A 22094-nucleotide genomic window follows, 5' to 3' on the forward strand; every position below is an offset into this window, starting at 1 on the left:
GCCAAGTGCCGGGTCCTGCACTTGGGTCACAACAACCCCATGCAACGCTACAGGCTTGGGGAAGAGTGGCTGGAAATCTGCCTGTCAGAAAAGGACCTGGGGGTGTTGGTCGACAGCCGGCTGAATATGAGCCGGCAGTGTGCCCAGGCGGCCAAGAAGGCCAACGGCATCCTGGCCTGCATCAGAAATAGTGTGGCCAGCAGGAGCAGGGAAGTGATCGTGCCCCTGTACTCGGCACTGGTGAGGCCGCATCTTGAATACTGTGTTCAGTTTTGGGCCCCTCACTACAAGAAGGATGTCGAGGTGCTGGAGCATGTCCAGAGAAGGGCAACGAAGCTGGTGAAGGGTCTAGAGCACGAGTCCTGTGAGGAGTGCCTTAGGGAACTGGGGTTGTTTAGCCTGGCGAAAAGGAGGCTCAGGGGAGACCTTACCGCTCTCCACAAGTACCTGAAAGGAGGTTGTAGCGAGGTGGGTGTTGGTCTCTTCTCCCAAGTAACAAGTGATAGGATGAGAGGAAATGTCCTCAAGTTGCACCAGGGGAGGTTTAAATTGGATATTAGGAAAAATTGTTTCACCGAAAGGGTTGTCACCCATTGGAAGAGGCTGCCCAGGGAAGTGGTTGAGTCACCATCCCTGGAGGTATTTGAAAGACGTGTGGGTGTGGCGCTTAGGGACATGGTTTAGTGTTGGACTTGGCAGTGTTAGGTTAAAGGTTGGACTTGATGATCTTAAAGGTCTTTTCCAACCTAAACAATTCTATGATTCTATGGTTGTTTGATCTTTAACTAGCTTTTAGAAAATTCACTAATGTATTTGAAATTTTTTTTATACTATATCATCTTTTTTTGAAAAGAACTCCATGTTAAATAATAACATCCCCTTAAGATAGACAAGAAATTGAAATTAATTTTGCCTCGTTACATTATAAAAATACTAGATCTTAAAAAAAACTAACCCACCCCAAAATCTGTCCTATCACTAAATGCCTTTTATACTTGCCAGATTTTTATCATATCTTCCTTTATTTTTTTCATCTAGTTTTCCAGTTTCAAATGAAATAGCATTTTATGTCAACATACTCAATGCCAGATTTACCCCTTTTCTTCTATTTTTATAGAAAAGATATATATAACATCAGCACTGAACAGTCATACTTGTGATGTCATGCAACATCTATAAACAAATTCTAGGACAGGTAAGAGTTGTTTTTTGCAGCTATATAAAATTCTGGTTTTTTATGTTTAATTAATGAAGTCACAATCATTCAATGCCTAGAAATGTTTTTTTGTTCCTGGATAATACAAAGGTATGTCTCAGGATAGTAATTTCCTTTTAAATGATATAATTCTAGTCACTCATTTATGAAGAAAAAATACTGTATATTCAACCAATTCTTTCTTTGTGACAGAGTGCACAATTCCATTAACATTCCACAACTTTCACCTGAATAATTTTTATCTCATTCATTGAAAAATGCAGAACCTAGCAAATAATTGAGATGGTTATGAACTACAGAAATGGTGTAGAGTAACTCAAGCCAGTAAGACAAATCATGAGCTATTTTGTAATATGGTGCTATTTCATTAAGAGCGCTGAGTTGTGCTATGTATACATGAGAGTCTAATTGAAGCAGAAAATACAGAATTCTTTTAAGTTCCCTCAGTCTTTGGAAATTTAACTTTGCAATTTAACAGAGTGAAGGTGGAATTTTATACTTTTTTTCTCTCTCTCTTTTTCCCATCTTTCACATCAGATAAAACTGTTCCATTTTGTTAACAGTAAACTGATCTGCTTATGAAATTATAGACAGTGTAACAAAAAAAACCCTGGGAATAAACTACTAAATTCAAAGGTTAAATTAAGACCAGATTTTAGCACCACAGCCTATGGCTCTCTTTTTCTCTAACACAGATATGTGATCCACAGAGTCAACCAAATTAGAGGATAGAATACTTGATTCAGGTTCAAGCAAACAGGACCAGCCTGTTCTCCATACTCCTTTATGAAAATTTGAGATGGAAATCAGTTTTGAAATAAGGGTAAGTAATCTTTCATTATGCACTGCAAAGTGCAGGTTCCACGAAGATGTCCAAAATATTTAGTCTCTTTAGTGGGCATGGAAGTTTTTCCAAATACTTGAGAGATGCCTTAGTATTGAGGAGGTTGGGCTTCTTAGCCAACCTTCTTCCTAGTTTCAATCGTTAGTTAGTAGCTGTTATTAGAAGCACGCAATGAGCACTTTATTTTCCAAACCCCTTTAATATCTGAAAACATTGTTTGATCTAAACAAAGAGTAAATTCCCTTTGGTAAAACAACAAGCATACTTTTGATGGAAAAGAATACACATTTTAAAAGCCTCAAACAAGAAATAGTAGTACACAAAGCATACATTTCTTACTTTTCAGGATTTCATATTTCACATTCATCATCAGAGAGCTATTAGGGCAACATTTTGTTAGAATCTTAAGAGCTAAGATTCTAACAATAGATTCTTACTTAAAATCAAGTCTTTGAAATTTTTTGTTTCTGGTTTAGAAATGGGTAAACACTGCAAAAAATATACTCACAAACTTTTGCTAAATACTGCAAAGTGATTTTGATAGTTTTCATAAGACCTTTCACGAACAGTCATTGAAACAAAGATTTGTATTCAAGATAGTCTGTAAAGGAGCAAGTATCCCAAATGTTGTGGTGAATATGCATTTGCACGCAGAAACTCCTTCAGAAATACTTTGAAAGGAAGAATTGCAGTAGAAAACTTATACCTCTGTTTAAATAAATTTGCCTTGTAAAAAAAGCAAGTCTAACAAGTTCCATAGGTAAGATTTCTCTCACCTAAGTTCAGATATTTGAGTTAGTGAACCTGGACTACATAACAGTTAATGGGTGAAAAGAAAAAAAAAAAATTCTAGGGTATGATTCTTCTTATCCTAAACTCCACCTACATTATTACCTAAAAGTGCCTTTTTGTCTTAACTGTTTAAATAATCGTATCAAAGGTAATGAGCTCAGATGTAAACATTCATATTGTAAACGTGTAAAGCTACATGAGAGAAATTCTACTCCGGTTGCATAATGAAGACTATTTTTACTTTAACAATCAGCCCAGAATCAAGTGTATAAAATGAACCAACTAATGTCAAAGTCCTGATATCCACAGTACAAGTGGATATAAAGAGGGGGGTACCTTGAATTAGCTTTAGCCTGACCCAATTAACTGAATGCTCATTAGCAGCTGAAATGCGTCTTCATGTTTCTTTCTTTTTTCTGAAAAAGAAATTTGTTCCTACCTTTCTAGACTCCAAGAGCACTTCATGATGTGAAACAAAGCACAGTAAGAGAGGACAATTCAATGATTCATTTAAAAAATTATTCTTGTTCTCAACTAAACTGTTAAAGAGGTTTCCCTATTACCTTTCCATATTCACTTTTAATCAGTATAAGCTAATGCTAGCAATTAAAGGAAAGGTTGTTTCCTCCTCTCCACTGCTTCTTTTTTCTTGCTTTTCTCCTAGATGACACAGGTGTGCATGGAAGTATATTTTAAGTTTCTAAGGAAAAAACACTATGTAAGTCTTATGTGGCAAAAATATCCTCCAATACATCCTATCTCATACCAATTAACTGATATTCAGAATATGTAAACTATCTTTAAAGTAACAAAAATAGCAGAGAGTGGGGAAAGATGGTGATATTATAAGAGTGTTTTTTAATGGAATTTCAATTTTGTAATAATGGATATGCCATTTTCTGAAAAACTCATTGTGATTTTCAAAATGTCAAAGTGACACATAATCCATAAACCCCACTCAATGCTTACTTCTGTCTTTATGTACCACAAAACCCTTAAAAACGGAATTCTGGGCTATTTTGAAAATTTTACATAATAGGCTTAAAGCTCATTTTGATGAAACAAAAGAAAAGCTGGTCATATAACTATAATATTAGGCAACTGCACTCAAACAAATCAACAGTATGTCAGAATGGAGAATAATGTAGAAAACATTATGTTGCCACTGTGTACATAAATGATGTTGCTAAAAATTGGTGAGAAAAAGCTACATTTTGTTGACAACTTTTATATCTCAAAGCTTGCTTTTGTGTCTTTATCTCTGGACCTCCTTATTCAGGAACTTTTTACCATGCGCAGAGATTCATCAAGAAAGGTACATGCACTTGAAAGAATAAGACAGTAATTATTGGCTAATACGCATAGCAGATAGCTAAGATGAGCAAACTGTTGGGCTAAGCATTAATGTGTTCACCATCCCAATAACACATCCAGTGAGTTTTTGCTGGCCAGGCAGTTGTCACTCAGGCTGGAAAGGGTCAGGCCCCATTACCCTTTGAAAGAGAATAATCCTCAGCGTTGCTGAGTTTCCATCTTCTGATTTTCTGTTTTCTCCTTAGGATTTTTGACCTTTTCATGTTAGTCTTTTTCCTCTTCAGCTGCTTAACTACCCCCACTTCAAAAATGTCACCACAGTTTGCAATTTTAAATGTTCTTATCTTTCATGGCTCTAGTCTAGGTACCTTCTTACAGCTTAGCAGTTTTCCCAGATGTTTGAGCCAAGGTTATACAGCTGTGCTATATCAAAACTAAGTCATGATTCACAAACAGCTGAATCCCTAACAGGAGAACTGCAGTTTCATTTTCATCGGAATAAATAATAATAAAGAAAACTTAATCCCAAACTTAATAAAAACCAAATAATCTGGGAGAAGGAAAGGGAACTATAATTCCAGGGACATACGTTCACATGATGATTCAAAAGCTCAGAAAATCCTTCACTCCTAACTTCAAGCACTGAAGTAAACTGGACTTGTATTTATCTGAGAGAAACCCACCTGGCAGTCAGACTTATGATGGAAATCTAAGACATTTTCAGGTGTACATCAAAATGGAAAGATCTCACAGAAGCATTTCACTATTGAGGAAAAAAAAAACAAAATGCCTCACTGTGATTTCTCTAAACATGCATGATATGACTTTGTATAGAGATTATTTACCTAATGAAACTGAGAAATGAGAAACGACAATATAAAATAGATATAAACACTGAATTAATGAAGACTGAATTTTTAAGATGTGCCTTTTAAAGTCCCTCTCTCACAGGCCTTTTCCTTTTCTCACATAAAGAAAACAGGGCCATTCAATAATAAACTGATTGCTGTGGTTTAATCCGGCAGGCAGCTAAACACCACACAGCCGTTCGCCCACTACCCCCCAGTGTGATGGGGGAGAGAATAAAAAAAAAAAAAAAGGTAAAACTCATGGGTTGAGATAAAGACAATTTAATAGGACAGAAAAGAAAGGGAAAATACTAATAATGATAAAAGAATAAACAAAATAGGGGATGCACAATGCAATTGCTCACCACCCGCCGACTGATGCCCAGCCAGTCCCCAAGAAGCGGTCACCACCCCTCTGGCCAACTCCCCCCAGTTTATGTACTGAGCATGACGTCATATGATATGGAATATCCCTTTGGCCAGTTTGGGTCAGCTGTCCTGGCTGTGCCACCTCCCAGCTTCTCGCTGGCAGGGCATGAGAAGCTGAAAAGTCCTTGACTGGTGTAAGCACTCTTTAGCAACAACTAAAACATCGGTGTGTTATCAACATTGTTCTCATACTAAATCCAAAACACAGTGCTATACCAGCTGCTAGAAAGAAAATTAACTCTATCCCAGCCGAAACCAGGACACCGATATATAGGAAATAACAAAGACAAAGATAAGAAAGGAAATGCTTTTATGAAAGAGGATGAAATTCCATGTAACTTCAATTGTTGTAAAAGCTGTTTTTCCCAAAAGGGTCCTTGGTCCTTTCCATCGTTCAGTTACAAAGACAACACTAAATTGTATTGCTGAGTTCTTTTTGCAGGACAAAATAATATAATGTAGGATGAATTAGGGTAAAAACTGGGAGACAGACTGAAAAGTTTAGCCAAGGACTCTGAATTATACAAAAAATTCTGAACTGTAAGAAAAAAATAGAAAAAATTCTGTAGCTAAAGGAATACATTTGAGTAGGAGTTCTATGCACAGGGCTATGCAAATGGCTTCAGAACCATATGTATTTTCCAATTAAAGCAAAGTACTGCAAACAGCCACAAATATATTTCTTAAAAAGCACTGAAAGCATTTATAAGGGGTGCAAAGAACAATCAAAATTCAAGATAAGACACTGTAGCGTGCTACACATAAATATTTTTGATGATGTAGCACACATACCAAAACAAATTTCAAAAGCCATATACAATGAAAAAGATAAGAAACAGAAGATAGAGTTTTGATACTAGAAAACAAAGTTAAAGCATGACAGTAATGACAAAAAGTTACGCAAGAAAGAATGGACAAAAGATTAAGAGCTAGTGAAACCTGAAAGTTTCACTTTCAATGTAAATTTTTCATAAAAAATATTCAACTGGTTAAAACTAACATGGTTTTCAAATACAGTTTTTCAAAATGTTTTTTAAAGGAAAAGAAAACAAAATAAGAATATTTTTTCTTGAAATTAGACTTGTAAATTCCATGGGAAGTTATGGCAGGTTATGTAGCCCTTGTAAAGCTATTTGTGGCTTTTTGTATCCTTCACTAGATTAAATGTGGTATTTCAGATCTAAGTAAATCCCATCTTTCATTTCAAATTCTAAATGAATATTCACAGGAAAAAGTCCATGCATATGAAATACAATAAATTTTTAAAAAAGCTAACACAAAGTAGTATCTTTTCATGTGTAAAAGGGTGTGGTCAGGCATATCTATCAGCCAATTGACTTCAGAGGAAAAAACAAATTAGCTAAACATTAAAAACAACACAGTTCACGTAGTACTAAACTGGAGACTGTTTGAGTTATCTAAATGTTACAAACAAAATAATTCAATTGATATGTATGCTATTCTAGAAAGGAAAAAAACAACCACAAAAAAAATCCCAGGCAAACATAACAAACAAAACTTCTAGGAGTATGAGGCTGATAAAGATATAGAAGAGAAACAGAAAAGATACACAGAATAAAAAAAAAAATACTAGATAAAGAAAATACAGCAGATCAAAAATAATCATTAACTAGGTTTGTATTCTTTATGGTTTTGTTTCTAAATTGGAACAGAAAGTTTTGCACTATCTGATACTCAAGATAGCAGACTTTTTCTGCATTCTAAAATTGAAATCAAAGTCTACCAAAACTTCTAAAAGTTAACAATACACAAAAAATCCTGAAATAATAATTATACATGTATTTTGATTTGCTTGATAAAATACATTAACAAATAGTGCCATATTATCACTGGTTGTTTTCTATTCAGCGGCTACAAGTATACAAGCTCATCTAATAATGTTTTATTTTGATTATTTAATACTGAAAAAAGATAAAACAACAGTACAGTGAACATAAAAATCTTTAGAGATACCGTAAATCATCTTACTGAGTATAGAGAGAAATCAAAATGAACAGAAGTGTTTTCTTTTGTGAGGAAGAAAAGCTAAATGTGTGTGTTCACTTGTGCATATGTACATTTGATTATATGTTTAAGACTGGTATGAATAATTTGCTTACTTGCCATTCTAAGTGATTTAACCTGAAACCATTATTCATGTACAGCATTTTAAAAGACTGGGAATATATAGAAGACTTCCCAACATTCTTCAAGGTCAAAACTACTTAAAAAATGCATTCCTAAATTGTTCACACCAACAAACCCCAAGTGCAAATATTACCAGAAAAAATAATTGGCTGGAGATTAATTGCAATCTGTTGTATGTTTAACCAATTTTAGTGTTTATTGACATCTTCGTATATTGCAAGCCTAAACTTCTGATATTGTATACTGTGCAAAAGTCTTCCTGATGCATTGACTTGAATCACCCGAAAAGTTCAGTAGACAATATGCAACAACTTAGCTAAAATTCATTCACTAAGACTTAATGACAATTAGAATGTGCAAAATTATTTCAAGTATATCCCTACAAAGCTACTTGAGCCAGCACTTGCAGGATAAGCCATAATAAAACAGCTTCTAAGTATAAGTTGCTTTCTGAAGGTCTGTCTTTTACTGAGTTCAGGGACTGCTAATATAATTGATCGAATTGACAACACATTGATTTTGAATACTTTTATCCTCCTCTTTGATGGCACTTACCCACCCTAATTGGATTTAAAGGGTCATCTTTTGTTAAAAGTAGTGTAGACTATAGATTACTCGCCACTACTAGACTAGCAATTATGTGGACTACTCCTTACATTTCCAGTTGTGCATGTCCTAACTGTGTCATCAGTTAGCTTTCCTTCATGTTTATTACTTGTCACCACTCCAACTTTCCCTTTTCCTGTGAGGACCTGAAAGTTTTGGAACAGGCCTTAAACATCAGTGCTAGGGCTTATTTAGGATTATATTTTAAAACAAATTAAACCCACTTGTTATAGTAATAAACTAGAGATAAGACACATATTCTCTTATATGAGACCAGGGTGTTTTATTTTATACCTTATTTCATAGCACCCTTCAGCCAGAGCCCTTTCATTCACATTTTATGACCTGCAGAATATAGGCTAGACAGTCTCCAGCCTTAAGGCAAACTTTGAACTGTGGTTCATTTCAAATTACCTCATAGTCTCTATTAAGGCAGTTTGACATAGCTGAGAAATTATACCCACATTATCAACAAATCCAATCAAATAAATATGATTAATTAAACTACGAGTAAGTATTATTCCATTAGGAACTTTGGTTTCTCAATCTGTGAAATAGAAGATCCTATTTAGCACCTTGAATAGGTAATATAATTTGTAAATACTTAACATTGTATAGTTGAAAAGTACTGAATATTTTATATTGAATATTGAAAAAAGTAACTTTCTAGAGGTTAATGATATTCATTACATTTTACCTGTGCATGCCATTTGGGAAGCCAAACATTAGTAACTTTTAAAACTGTCAAAAATGCTGTCAAAGGAGATAAACCATCTTTAAATCAGAAAATAGGTTTTTTTTTTCTTTTTATCTTATTAAACAGCATTGCACATTTCTACAAAATTTATGCTTGCTTCTGTACTACTTATGGGGAATGGGGAAACAAAACTGTAGACATGCCTATTTCTCTTGAGAAGACAGAGCGAATAAGAGAAGTAGATCAAGTCCTAGTTTGCAGCTAGATGAATGAAAATGAAAATGAAAAAAGCCCTTCAATTTAGGCAGAAAAAAAAGTGTTGACATAGTGAGTCTAGATAAATTTATCCATTGAATATCCGTAGCCATCTGAGAACAGTGTGACATTCAAATATGAATAATTCAAATTTAATGGGAAAATTAAAAGAAACTGTACATAACAGTTTAATGACTCCAACAATCAGTGGATTTTCAGCTTTTTTTTGACTCCTATCTCCCGTCAATGGTCACTTCACTGGCTCCTGGAGTGCAAGGAAGTATTTTTATTTTAAATACTATTCTGTGTGATATTAGTGACTGGACCAACATCTCCTTCCCCATAAATTCAAGGCAAGCTAGCATCTCAGAAGGATCTAGAAAGGCTTGAGAATGGCATGAAAAGAAGAGCAAACTGGCAACTTGATTCAATCAATTTCATTTACAGAGATAAGAGATGGAGTCTCAAGAAAAGTGACAACTACCCTGCTTAGAAATCTGACTAAATCTAACTAAACCTGTCCTGAATGTGACTAAAGAAAAATAGACAAAACTTGCTCAGCAAGTGCTAAGCTAAGTGCCAAAAGGTTGAAACTGAGACCCCACCCCCCAAATATCAGTTGATATTGTTGAAGATGATCTTAAGTTTTATTGAATCTTTAGGTTATGAAATAATCAGCCATAAGAACATTTTGATTTTAATAAGTTAGCCTTTTGACCCGCCGTATCCAGCTAGTGGAGAAGGAGCTGGACCGAGCCCAGGAGCGCCTGGGTACCGCCCTGCAGAAGCCTCCGAGAAGGCGGTTGAGAGCGAGAGAGGCATCGAGAACAGAACCCTCTGAACTCTCTAAACCATAACCAGAGCTCATAGGTATGGGATGAATTATTTGACAACCTGGCAAGGTAGATATCTAGCTGGCCATTTTGGCAACAGAACCTACTTTTAAGGTGTCCTGAAGTAAACTGCCTTCATTATAATACTAAAAAACACACCCACAGGTCAAGAAGACCCTTGCCCAGGTGAAGACCCTTCCCCCGCGCAAGCGTAGTAACAGAAGAGAATGACACAGCAGATATTATAATTATATGTAAATCATTAACCAATCATTGTAACTGGGAGTGTATTACCTTATAATTTTTGTGTATAAATGTAACGGTGATCTCGACATAGGTGTGCTTGATTTGTGGAAATTCCACCTTGCACCCGGCGCCGCAATAAATAATGCCTGCTTTCTAAAACTCCAAATTGAGTCTTAGAGAGTTCTTCATCTGCCGATTTACGGTAACAATATGAGGAAGCTAGACTTTATGTGTCCTAGGGTTGTGCTGTAAATTATTGTTTTGTCAGGAAAACAGTGACCTCTGTCTACCCAGCTATCAAATCTAGTGCTGAAGTCTGAAGCTAGACTATACCATTTCTATATAACCTGTAGGTTCTTAGTTACATAAAATTGCACATTAGTTTTGGCACCTTCAGGGTTGTCACTTTCTCCAAATTTCTCATTGTTTCCTCATCTTGATTCCTGAACCCAGCTGCCTTTTCATTTCAGGGATCTTAGAGAAATGATCGCAGTTAGAAGAGCTTAACTGCTGCCAAACATAGGCCAGGTTTCAATGGACTTTTCCATTATTTCAGGGAAGTGGAGTAGATTGGAATGTGATTGGAATATGTGGGGTTGGGGGGGGTGAGGGTGGGGATTTTTTTTTTCTTTTCACTAGTGACTCACTTGAGATCAAGAAAGCATATTTGGAGGGAATCATCTAATTGTCTGTTTGTCTGGCTTCTGTTCTCATCATGGCACAGTCTTTGACCACATGCACAGGTTTCCCTTTAAGCGAGATGTAACACAGAAAATGTGCTCTAGGTGCACATCAAATGTGTTCCATGCTGCAGTGGACATTCAGTTTACAGCAGCAGATCGGAGGCTGGTGTAGGGCTTATAGTGTAGATAATGCAATAAAGTGGATATAAACCCCCTAACTTTTCACCCCACAGAATCACTCCTATTGCCCTGCACTACATGCTAATATAAATGAGTTGTAAGATGTAAGAACTCTTTGGCAGAGCATAAATCCTGCTGTTAATTTATGACCTACTTCTTGTTTTGGTGAATACAAGTAGGCCCACAGACACAGCTCTGCTGTGAAGGGAACCAGCCTTATGCAGTGTGGCTGTGAGCGAATTGCTGTCGAATGGCCCCAAGGCAAGGACTCAGTCCCTGGTCATCTTCTATTTAGCAGAATAGAAAGAGTTATAGAGATCTTAGGTAAGAAGTGAGCTTCATGGCTAGCCTACAAATGGCTCTGCTGCTCCCTCATGCTGTTGAATCTATTTATAGGCTTTTGCACAGAAAATTTTGGACTTTTTCTCACCTTTGCATATTATTAGTGAAAGAGAAGACATCAGACCATGAGTTTATAGACCTAGGAGAGGCAAACAACAGCAAGAAAAACTTCTCTGGCTGCAACTCTTAAAAGGAGCCCCCACATTTACAAAGTTTCTCAGATTTTTTCCTGTCTGCAGAACACATTCTGTCTTTCCCAGAAAGAAAAGCATGACTGACTTTGAACCCTTCCAATTCCATCCTCATGTCCCACATATATTGGCATTCAGCAATCTCTTCTGCATGGAGCAGCCTAGGACAATCAATCTTCTGGGAAGTACACACCCCCAACTCCTTACTACAATAAAGTTTTTTATCCTGTAACCAGCTTCTCTTGATTATTTTTCTATCCAGCAGGAGCTTTTACTGCTTGCATGGTAAAGTTCTCTCTCTGACCTGTTCTGCTGGAGATAGAAAAGGAGAAGGAATGAAGAGGCAAAAGAAATTATACTCTCACTGAAGTTAACTGTGGAAGACAGGAAGGAGAGGCATATCAATCACCACTAAAAAACTGAATGGTGGATATTCTCCTTTTAACCAAAGCCAAATTTCTGTTTTCAACATGGGGGGTGGTGTCAACTGTTTCCCCATTCACCTCAGCTGGCTCATTACAGAACATCCATGAATTCATACCATATGTTCTGAGAAGCTTACTTCATGGAGAATGCTCTCTATATGCCATTTTTTTTCTAGACCAGACAAAGGACAATGGTCATGAGCTACAGAAAAAGAAATTCTTGTTAGGCAAAAGAAAATAAAAAAATACAGTAAGACTGGTAAAGCCCTGGAACTGGTTGCCCAGAGAAGCTGTGGAGATTTTTTCAAACTTAACTGGGCAAGTCCCTAAGCAATCTGATCTGACTTTGAAGGTAACTCTGCTTTGAGCAGGAAGCTGGAATAGCTGACCTCCAGAAGTCTCTTCCAATCCATATTTTGCATGACTCGATAAATCTAATATGAAATTTGCAAAGACTGAGGAATACAAAAGAAACCAGCATGTGATGCTAGCAAATCTACAATGAGTATCAATGGACTTTCTGGAACAGAACACTTAAGGGGAAAGTGGTGCAATCTGCCACACATACTGAATATTTTGCATCTGAATAAACACTGCTCTTAAGGATTTTCTTGGACACTGTGCCTGTATGTTCTAACAAGCTGGCTGAGAGCGGGCTGGCACTCCTGTAAAACCACCCAGCATCTGTTCCATGTTTGTAGAAAGAAAGGAGACAAGGTCAAGGTGATGTTATCTATAGACAAGTGCTAGCAGATGCATATAGTCCTTGCTGGGTAGAGACACATGCTGTGACTGGGTAAATATGAAATGAGATTTTAGCTGCAGAGCAACCTGCTTTTAGAGCACAACTGGGGACAGTCAGACAATTGCCTTTGTTTTTCACCAGTCAAAAGCTGAGGAGGAGATAGAGCTGTAAACCTACTGGTCTACCTGTGTGGTCTTTGGTTGTGGTAATGGCCATGAGATGAGCTCTGACTTCCTGCCCACGGGCACATACAATCTTTCCATGCTGAGGATGCTTCATAGGATTTTTCTCTAATACCAGTTTGGTTTTTTTTCTTGGAGATATGCTGGTGCTACATGTGACCTGTTAAAAAGGGTGGTGGTGGACTCTTGATGGGGGTGCACCCCACCACTAATGTGCACACCTCAGGGCTTAATAAATTCAGTTTCTCTCCTCATGGAAGTGCTGTGTGGGAAGCTGTGATGGCAGTCTTCAGAGTAGGGTTATCTAATTTTACTACTCAAATAGGAATTGAGGTCTGTTGAAACATTGACCAACAGGTTATATTCCTGGTGAAGAAAAGTACATATTGCAAGTTACTGAAAAAGAAAGAATTGTCTTTTCTAGACCTTTTTTGCCTCACTGGAGATTAATTCCTTTAGTTTGTGCCTATTAAGTAAGGGAGAAAGGGGAGAAAGAACTTTTGCATTTATTTTCACATATATAGATCATGGAGAGTTGTGAAAAACATCAGCAAAGAGATGGTTATATGTTTCTAGAGACACCCCACAGACAAAGGGGGAAAAAAAAAAAAAAAAGAAAACAAGAGAGACAGATAATCCCTGTTTTCTAGTCCCTGTTTCCTAATCCCTGCTGGAGCCAGTTCCCCTCAGCTTCTTGGAGAAAGTGCAGAAGCAAATTGAATAGGAGCTAATGCCTCACTTCCCTGTGGCTATGAAACAATAGTAGCTGGGACAGTTTATAAGCAATAGTTAACATGAATCAGCAATTTGAGGAAATCCACAACATATAAATGTGTCCACTCTTTTGTTACATCACTAACATTTCAATTTATTGTAGACTGGCGTTAACATTAGATATTTAGACTTGCTGCAAATAGGACTCCCCACCCCTAAAATCCTATAAGCATTAAAATACATACATGACAATCAGAATATCTTTCTTCTTGATGTGGCATCAGTAAACAGCCACATGTAAATTAAGAATTTACATTTGTCTTTAATAACATAGATTTTAATGGCATTTCTGTAATCCAGAATGCTAATTACCAATAAGATTTGTTATTTTTACATGTCTTAGAAGGGGGATTAAAATATCAGTCTTACTTTCAAGGAATAATCAAAGAGAAAAATAAAGCAATACATAAAGGAAAATGTACAATAAGTTCATTATTTTTTCCTTTTTTTTTTTAAATTAGCACATGATAGATAAATCTAGTATGATCAGTTTTCAGTTTTTAAGAAATTAAGTTATTTTGGATCCCAGTAAAAAATACACAAACACATTCAAGATCTCAGGATCAATAGTTGTCTGGGTTTTTGCAATTCCAGACATTCCTGGCAATATAGGAAGTGTTCTGGCTTATTTTAGAAGTTAGATTTTTCTTTTAGAAAGCTAAGGAGTATCACTTAGCAAATTCTCAGCAGGTTGGTGATTTAGATGGAGTCAGTTTGATTTTTCTTGTACGAAACAATAGAACACTTCTGGTACACTGAGAAATTCTGACCATCTAGAGGCAGTATTAGAATATTGTTTTAAGAGAAAGTTAGGTAACAAACCACCTTTAATTATCAAAGAGGACCTGAGACATATAGCTGTATACTTTATAAGAGCCTTTAGGGACTTGTTCATCAAAGTTCAAACTGTGGGAAAACAGCTTACCTTAGCTACGTTCTATATTCATGCACATATTTAACATCTACCCACACATGGTTTATTGAGTTTTACTTTAAGAAACCTTTTATATGGGTTATGTCTCAGGAATAGCATCATTCCAATTACCATTCAAAACATCACCACTATTAACTGAACTCTTCTAGATAGCCAATCTGGAATACCTGATGGTTGTAAACTGTAAAGCAAGCTCGATAACAGAATTCATTAAAAAGAAGTAATGTCACTCTCTTGTTTCATTACTCTCAAACAGCTCAATCTGCTCATATTATAAAACTCAGATAGAGGAAAGAGAATGTTCTTTACTTGCAGTGAGATATCTAATTTATTGGTCATTAGGATCTTAAGCATAGTTAAATTAATAATATGAATAACTTAGGGATCTTTAAGAACTTGCAAAACATATAGAAAATACCCCCTTCCCACTTCTATAGCCTACATGTTTCTTGGTCTACATAGCTTTCTGTATAGTAGCTTTGCTCTAATAGGATAAAACCCAACAGGTTTCTTTTACTTTTGATCCCAAGCACTTTCTTTATCAGTTGTTATCTGGCCTTCTCACTAGGTGTAGGAGATACACTAAGCTGTCACTGAACATCACTGATGACACTATAATCCTTTTTCTTGGTTGTACACACCATGTGGGTTACGCTATAGTTCTGCTATGGCATATGTGCCAGACGATTTCTTTTCTGGGTATTCAAGAGGCTGGCACATCCCTGGTCTTGTCCTTGCGTGAAGTATCAACATAGCTGTTGTCTATGTGCCACTGAGCCTTGAAGAACTCATAATCAATAAACAATGTAAGATACTAAAATTTCTAGTTTTTTAATTTCAATCCTGTGAAACATCCTTCCTCTCTCACTCCTATAAATACCTGGAGAAGAACATAGCTAGAGGGGACAACACTTTCAGATCTATAACAATGGTTGTTGCCTTTTGCTCCATTAACAAAGTAGTAGGAAGAAAGAATGTCAGAGAAAAAGAAACCAAAATAAAATCTTTGATCTTTGGACAGTGATGAGAAGAAGGTGGCATTTGTAGAAACTTCCAGCGTTAAATAGTCTAAAGCTGTGAATGAGGGAAGACACAGAGGAAGGAAATGGGAGGTAGAAAGGTAAAGCAGAGAAAAAAAATAACAGAAGGACAGAATAAAAATAGCAGAAACAAATCCATAACCAAAGAATAGACTGTATTCTCCCAGAGACAACAAAGAAGGCATTGCCTTCAGAAAAAAATATAAAGACATCAGTCCACAAAAACAATATGAACACTGAGAAAAGATGAATCAACTTACGTAGGGTAAAACAAAAAATGAGCAAAAGAAAAAGAAAAAAAAAGAAAAAAAAAAAAAAGAAGGAACACCATCAGCTTTGGTGATGTACTTCTGTACCACAAAGGTGACTACAGTATGATGTTTGAATAATGTCCAGGACTCCTCAGGGTGCAAAGTGCTGAAAAGCAGCCATCAGAAAAAGGTGGAAAAAAGGAAAGATAAACATGCAAAATAGAGATCACATGAGAATCAGACATGTAACTAAAGGAACTAGCATAGTTTACTACAGCTGCTTTTCTATATGCATTAGACTTTTTTAATCACAGTGAAGAAAAGAAGAGATAAGGTATTAAACCAAGAATTCATGTCAACTGGACAAGGACTATGTTTCTCAAATATGCAGGAAACACCCTCTCCTTCAGAGGAAGTTCTTAAAATAGTTAGCTATAACCACAGCAGAATTACCACGACACACTTACTAAATACTTTCTGTATCTCCTTACCTTACAGGGGTGTCTTTTCCATCTGAGGTAGGATATCATTGTTTTTATGAAGGAGTACCACTCAAGAATGGGACTCTAGATAGCACTGTAATTAATGAGTAAATCATAATAATGACAGCTGCGAGCTTCATTTTGGTCTCTGTGTAATCAGGAAATATTCAGTGTGATACAGAACTGTTATGGAATTACAAGACTGAATTTGTAATTATTTGGAAATAATTCTTGGAAAGCTGATGAAAGACCATTATATTACCTTTACATTGCATTCCCTTCAGGCATTTGAGAGAAGTAAGGGAAATAGTGTTTTTGTGGACATTCCTGCCAATCCTTCTGGTAAACATTCTATAGAAACAGAAGGCTATAATATAGTTTTTAGTACCCCTACCATTCTTTCTATGTAACCAGAATATGCAATGATTTAGCACTTAGACCCTTTTACACTAGCTTTTTGAAACAGTGAAACAACATCCTCCCTGGAGAGTAATCCTCCTTTCCTCCTCTGCAGCACTGCTTTTATTGTTTTATTATTACTCAACCTTTTCTTCAGAGTTAATTACAAAATGTTATTCAAATAGATAACACAAGGAAAAGAAAAATGCTTGCAGATAAACTGGAATGCTGGCACTTTATTTTTTTCCTTTAATGGACTGCTCCTTTTAACAATGTTTCTACCTCATTTTCCAATGTTACGAAAAAACTTATGTTAGTCAAGCTATTCAAAGAAGGAAGCTGATGCTGTCTAAAACTGATTTTAATAGCCTTTTTGAGCACTGCTGGCATAAATGACTCACAGATTGCTTCTACTTTGATTCTCATTCATACATGAACTTGGGAAACTGATTTTATCTGACTGTTTTGTTGATTAGACAACACACAAAAAGGTGTGAAAAAATTTGCATTTCTTAAAAACACACTCAAAGCACATTATTAGAACATCAAACACAGTAGATTATATATTTGTATTTTTTTTCCCTGTAATGTTTTTTGAACTTCAATCTGAAATGCTCTAACAGAATGAAACTGAATTCCAGTAAAGTATCTTCCTTCACCTTGCTAAATAACTGTATACTATCACAGACACTTCTGTAAGAGCACTTAGATGGGAGTCAATGGGCAGCATAGCAGTGTCAATGAGGAAAATAATAATCATTAAACTTTTATAATTTAATTTTTTTTGCAGATGTATATCAAGTAGCTATCATTAAAAGTGAATTAACATATATTCTGTGAATGTTAATCACAACAGTCAAACTGGTTTTAATGGCTAATATTGACTAGCAAACATAAAAAGACTGGTTATATGGTGAAAATTATAGTTAAATGTTTAAATTAATCCTAACTGAGCTTACTTGAAAGCACCCAAGAGGAAAATTAGCTGATTCCTGTGGCTACAGATCCTTCAACAGTTACATGTTTCTAATGTATATATTGGGAAATTTGCTCGGTTCTTATTTTTGATAGAACTATTGAGGGGGGGAACTGTGAATTTTTCAACTTAATACTATTTTGTAAATGTAGTATTTACATTAAATTTTTAGGATTTACAATGCCTCCTTGGAAGATAATTATAAGGGCTTTATAACAGTTTTACTAAGGACTATTCTGAGCCATTTTCACTGAAAAAAATAAGGTCATATCTTTTTCTTTCAGTGGGTAGTGAACACCATAAACACTGTTTTGAAACAAACTCCTATGCACAGTAACTAATTCTTATTAAAATGCTTGGTTATATCTAGGCCAGCATGATTATTCATTGTTTCCTTAAGTAATAATAAAATGCGAACTATAGTATTGATTAACTGTTATTTGGGTAGTTTAGAATAATCATGTAAAAATATTATTAAAAAAATGGTACTTGCATAGGTTGGTTGGATTGTGTGTATCTATTTATAAGGGCTCTCATTTGCCTGATGTATTTTTAATGTTAATCATTTAACTGTAGAAGCTAGCTGGTAGCTGAATCCTAACAAGTTACAACCTACTGCATTTTGACAGATGGTATAATAGTTATACATAAATGTGATCTGAGGGACTGGGATACAGGGCTGCTTTATGTTTTTGACCCATACAAATAAAAATATTGCTGTGTTAGCTTTAACTTACCTGTAGAGGTACTTTTTACTGTTAATTAAGTGATCAAGGGATGTTAGCATATAGGCTATTAGCATACATAGCACATCTAGGTGTACATGTTCTATGGTGAACAACATAAAACCTGGCATCAGCTAGAATCAAAAGTACGAAAAACAATCACAGCTCTGTCTGTGTGAATAATGTTGAACTGTAAGATTATTTAAACTACACTGAAATCTGAGATTCACACTTGAAAAAAAAGTAAATCAAGAGTGAACTTCATCTTCCCTACTGTAGGTGTCTACAGCTGGATCTCCTGGTCTCAGTTTCCTTTATATTCAATAGAAAAAAAAAGAAGTCTCTCTAGTGGCTTTTTTTTTTAATCCTAAAGAATCTTGTAAACTCAGATGAATTGGCCCTTAGAGATTTTTTATTTTTCTTCCTTTCCTTTGAATGTGGAGCTCAGGTTTACACTGCTAATTTTTACATATTTAAAATTAGGTGAGTTGTATCATACCTTTATAGATCTGTTTCTCTACCAGAAACAGAGGAACTAGAAATACAAATTACTGGATTAATCCACCATATACAGTTATTTAACATCCCTGGATTAGAAGGCTGGATTAAATTAAGAATTTGGGGCTCTCTGTATGATAATTGGATAGAGGTAAGCACCTCTGAAAGGTAATTCAAACCTTAATTAGTTAAACATCTTGTTTCTCTGCTAATTACAGAGTGAGTCTAGAATGATTAGGCTCTCAAATTTAGTGCATTGAAATAGGTAGAATAATTCTCCACTACTTTTTTATATGTATGTGTATATATATATACACACACATATAGATGGGGGTCAGGGGAGGTGTGTATATATATGTATATCTGCCTCTCCTGATCCTTTCTACTTATCTGGGAGACAACAAGCTCTGTATCTCCCAAGTGGGTAGAAAGGAAGTAGAAAGGTAGATATACAGAGACTGGATTCTGCTCCTTCATCACCCTGCAGACTGGATAATCTAGACTACATGACATATCATGGAGTTTATGCTATGGTAGATAAGTGACATGCCATCACAAATACAAACCTATCAATTCCAGCTCGGGAACTTGAAGGTCATTAAGAGCAGATTTCCATTTGGGGCTGAAAAGTAAAAATGTTTTGGACAGATCATTCCTGCATACACTAGCTACTAAAAAAACAGTCATGAACTAGAGTTTTTTCTTTTTTAAAAAGACATTACTAAATCAAAACAAAATAATGTGAAGTATTTCACAGCTCTATTTATACTGATAGTATATATAAAAGTCACAAAAATCTTCACTGAAGTTCTGTGTATTGGGAAAAATTGGTACTATGTACTATATTGGTTATATTTCAGTCAAGGATAATAAACCTTTAAAGCAGGTTTAATTTACCTGAATGGAAAAAAATAAAATAAAACAAAACAAAGCAAAAAAACCCCAAAACACTGAATTGTGGCTATGCAGCTTTTGCCTTCTTCTGCTGTTGCCAGCTGCTATTGTACTATCTAAGGCTTATTTGGAGAGTTACGTACATCTAAGTAAGGATATTACCTGTTCTAGGTAGTACAAGACTGTGATTAATCCGTGTATATTTTGTTTCTCCTGGTGTACTCATGAAGCTTTCTTTCTAGTACTGAGTCTTAGGGACACTGAATATAAATTAAGTAAAACTTATAAAACTATAAAAAATAATAAAACAAAACAAAAATACATACTGAATAAATCACAGAAAACTAGGTTGATCACTGAAGCATTCAAGCTTCTAATCTGGAAAATGAAAAGTACATAAAGATTTATTTATGATACTTAACACTTCTTCTGACTTTGAGATAATTTTTCAGTGCTGTGCTTGAAGAATTTTGGTGAGTTAAGTCAAAAGGCTGTCTCTCCAATCCACACACTGAAAGTGCTTCTCAAGAAATTTTAAGTTTGATTCAAACCAAGGGGCTCATAAGTCTTAGTCAAAACAGGGACTTACTCCTTACTGTTTATTTTCTTCTTGCAGTACATTTTGCTTTTTTCAGGATTTTCTATAGCATTCAGATTCTTGCCTTGCTCTTTTCTCTTTTTCTCAATTAGAAACTGAAGAAGCTCCCTTAACCCTCAGTAAAAAACATGTGGGCACGTATGACAGATGTATTCATTCAGCCTAACTTTTGGCTTCTTATCTAACCGAATTAGAAAGACAAATTACTAACTTACTTCCTAAGAATCACTTTATGAAGGAGTCTACCCCTCTCCATTTATCAGACTGAAAAATTAGGTTCCTAGCTTAATCATGTAATCTGTATGCTAAAAGCTAGTGTGAAAAGTTAGCTAGTGTGAACACCCCTACCACTTACTTGATCTCTTTGTAATAGTTATAATTCCAGGTGGAATGTGAATTTAATAGAAGGGAGTGGATTGTTAAGAGGCACTCAACACCACTTGGAAAGTGTTATGCTCTAGTCCTAAAGACTGAACTAAACTAATTTTGACAGTTCATTCTGGACCTCTGTTTATTTACATGCTCACAATCTTTGACTCAGAGCTTTGTTTTCTTCAGATAAAAGAAGTCTCTGCGTGAAAGGACATTCTATGACAGTAAGCGTATGGAGGAAGCCAACTTCCCAATCTTCATATGAACTTTCAGATTCGCTTTTGCAGGAGCTGAGTAAAATGACTCCCTATTACTGTGATTTCATTTATCCTTTCTCCTCAGGGGGTGCACCTGCCAAAGTCAACTTTCCTATTGAAAGCATGTGAAAAATATTAACATTTTACTTAGCTAAAATACTTATTATAACTTGTAGCACTTGTATGGCAATGTCCAGCTGCTACATATTTAAAGCAACCTTGAAATTATCTGTATTATTCTAGGAAGTGAGAATGAGGGGCAAATACAATAGAAATGACAATGTAATTAAATAATGTGACTAGTTCTTCTTTTCTTCTCACACTTCTAGCCAGAAACATACTATTTTTTAAAATAGACCTTAGCTTATCTACTTTTGGTCTTGTGTGAAATCATGGATATCTTGAATTTACAGAATCACTGATCAAATTCAGAAAGTCTAAAAAAGCACTAATAGTGATTATTTTTAAAAGCTGAAAAATGGTAAAATTATATCCAACGACTTTCTTTTACAAGGACTTAGAGTTGCTTAATTTAAAAAAAGATTCATAAGAAAAATAATTAATCAAGTGCTATAGTAAAAATAAATATTCTTTTTGAACCAATACCACTAAAAATTCATCTATTTAAGAACACTTAAATTATTCTAATACTTAGAATAATTGCTAATTAATGGCATTTCTCTTGCAGGATTTCAAAGGTCAGCCTGGATGAGAGGATTGAGTGCACCTGCAGTAAGTTGGGAAGCAGTTAATGACCTGCTACGCCACCTGGATGCTCACAAGTCTATGGGGCCGGATGGGATCCAACCGAGGGTGCTGAAAGAGCTGGTGGAGGAGCTTGCCAAGCCACTCTCCATCATCTATCAGCAGTCCTGGTTAACGGGGGAGGTCCTGGGTGACTGGAGGATTGCGAAAGGT

The sequence above is a fragment of the Pygoscelis adeliae genome, unplaced genomic scaffold (genome assembly GCF_000699105.1).
Source record: "Pygoscelis adeliae isolate BGI_AS28 unplaced genomic scaffold, ASM69910v1 Scaffold37, whole genome shotgun sequence".
Classification (NCBI taxonomy): domain Eukaryota; kingdom Metazoa; phylum Chordata; class Aves; order Sphenisciformes; family Spheniscidae; genus Pygoscelis; species Pygoscelis adeliae.